Raw genomic sequence first — 2994 nt, 5'->3', positions numbered from 1 at the left:
ACAAGTATGAAGCCAATCCATACCCAAGATGATATCAAAATCAAACATGTCAAGTTCTACAAAGTAAACAAGAGTTACTCTATTGGGCTGGATTACATGACATCCCCTATAGACTATTTTTGTACCCATAGAGTCATCCATTGGGGTACAAACCGAAAAAGGTTCAATTAAAACATAGGGAAGTACATTAGACTTCCTAGCTACCAAAGGTGTAACAAAAAAAAGGGTAGCACCTAGATCAAGCAAAGCATAAACATTAATAAAGAAGACCTGTAACATACCAGTCACAACATCGTGAGAGCTCTCTTGTTCACCCCTAGCCTTGAGTGCATAAAAATGGTACGTTTTTGGATCTTTGGAGCTAGGACCTTTTGATTGAGCTTGGCTACTACCCTTTCCTTGACTCCTCACATTAGGAAAATCTTTCACAATTTGACACAATCATAACAATTATTAGTTCCAACAATGCATTCACCCACATACTTCTTACCACACTAACAAGAAGTTGGTTTTGTCTTGGTGGATCAATATTTATCCCTTTTTGAGGTTTAGGATTAGACACCCTATCAATGCAAGTCTTGAAGACATTTTAAGAAACCTTGTTTTAAAACTTCTTCTTGAACTTAGGCTTGTCTTGAATGTCAAGCCTACTCTTGGAAGAACCACTTTCAAAAGATCTTTCCTTCTTATCTTCCCTATTCCTATTCCTTATATGACTCTCCTCTACTTGTTGAGCATGAACCATCAAACTACAAAAGATCCATATTGTGATGAAGCATAGCTACATGATATTCTTATTCAACCTCTTCCAACACACCCGTTACATAACGAATCATTTCATCCCTAGCATTGGAAAACAAAGAGGAAGCATATTTGGACAGCTTGATGAACTTTAAGGAGTATTTCTTAAAAACTTATACCTCCTTGACGAAGGTTGATGAACTCCTCAACCTTAGCTTCTCTTTGCTCCCTTTGAAAGAATCTGTCAAGAAAGGCCTTTTCGAAGGTCTCCCAAGTCATGGGACCACCTCCTAAAGCCATATTATCTTCCACTGATTGTACAATGTCTTAGCCACATCCTTGAGTTGAAAGACAACAAGCTCAACCTTTTCAGTATTACTCACCCCCATTGCAAACAAGATCTTATAGACCTTATCAAGGAAATCATGGGTGTTTTCATCAACCTTTGATTCAAGGAAAATAGGAGGATTCATCCTCGTAAAATCCCTCTGATGGATAGCCATAGTACTTGCATGTTTGTTCTCTCGATGAACAACCTCCCTTTTAGCTTGTGCTGTAATTGCTTGAGCTTGAGTGGTGATCGCTTGGTCCATTTGGAATAGGGCTTCCCTCAATCAAGTAGCCTAAACAAGGAACAATAACCAATGCCCAACTTCACATAATATATCCTTTAGATATGCATTTCATCTTACTTTAAAAATATAACCCAAAACATACTCATAAGCGAACTAATCAACGTTTAGGATCAACAATGTGCAAGTTCATCATATACATATCATATATCATCATAACATCAACAAATATAAGATCATCTTCCTAAGACTCCCCTCAAGGCTAACTAGTGCAATGCTTAGGTAGAGTCTCATACCCCTACCAAGACTAAGCTAGACCCCTTAGGTTATAATAGTTAGAGTTCAATCCTTTAATTAATTATACCTTTGGGGAACATCTTTCCCTAACCGAAATAGACCACATGAGCTATTGTGGAATCTGGTGTAGTAAAATCCTAGACCAAAAGAAGGCGGACTACTTGTCAAGGCAGTAACAAAATATAAAATATAGCAATTAGGTGGATCCACTAAATAGTATTCCTATGAGGGAAACATAGTTCATGAACTAGGAGATATAGTTGGGACAATCTTTATGCTCCATGCATTATAGTATCCAATCTCAAGAGTAATTTAGTGCACCTACCTTCCTTATGTGGAAGGGACATTCCTCAATCTAGTTTACTCGGTATTGAGCTAGACTTCCTTTTTGAAATGTCTTTAAGCCTTTAATTATCAATCATAGCTTAGTTTAGGTCATAGGGTCTACCCCTTGTATAATCATCATCACCAATAGCTTAATAAGAATTGTATGATCATAAATTATTTCACACAATTCATATAAATGAGGTTAACATATTACATATAACTTCATAATAAAGAACATTGGTATACATAGCATCCTTATAACATTTGCATCTTAATCAACCTCAGAACCATAATCAAGACATTTCAATTCAACATCATGCCACCCTATCAGTCCTAAATAAGGCATATTCCAACACAATCCTCATGACTTAATCACAATTAACCACAAGTGGAAATAAGGAATTGGGATTACAAGACTTACAAAGTATCCTTCATAGTTCATCATAAGGATCTTACTATCAACCCATAACTCAACCCAATTAGGTCCGCACATCAACATAATTCAATAACCAACATGATAATAAGGTTAGAAGAATCACTACACCATAATTCAATACTAACTCAAAACTTAAGACAATATACTTAGGTCAATTCTCATAACCTAGATGACTTCTCAAGAACTAGTATGTAATAATAAAATTCACCCTAATTTTTTCGTGATTGATGAACAACATCATCTAATAGTGATTTAACCAGTAATCAAGTCAATTGAATCAATCTCAACCTAATTTAGGTCAAGATCAAACCTAGGGTTAAGGGTTAAGGATCACATTCTTCAATTTGGCCCAAACCATCACAATTGATCATAATAAAGTTAAAATACATGTAAGATATCCATTATAACCTAATGGAATCATAAACATCTTAGTTCATAACATCAAATTCGTAATTGAGTTAAACCCACTTGAAAACTAAACCTTTTGAAATACTTTGAAGGAGCCCTTTGAGGAAAGAAGTCTCAAAGTTGAATTAGATCCCATACCTTAACGTTTGATAAATATTTGATGGTGAAATCGTCCCTTTACATCCCCTAGAACCTCCCCCTAGCTTGTCTTCA

Source organism: Solanum pennellii, chromosome 8, assembly GCF_001406875.1.
Source record: "Solanum pennellii chromosome 8, SPENNV200".
NCBI classification, from domain to species: Eukaryota; Viridiplantae; Streptophyta; class Magnoliopsida; order Solanales; family Solanaceae; genus Solanum; species Solanum pennellii.
Note: the sequence above shows the minus strand (reverse complement) of the source record.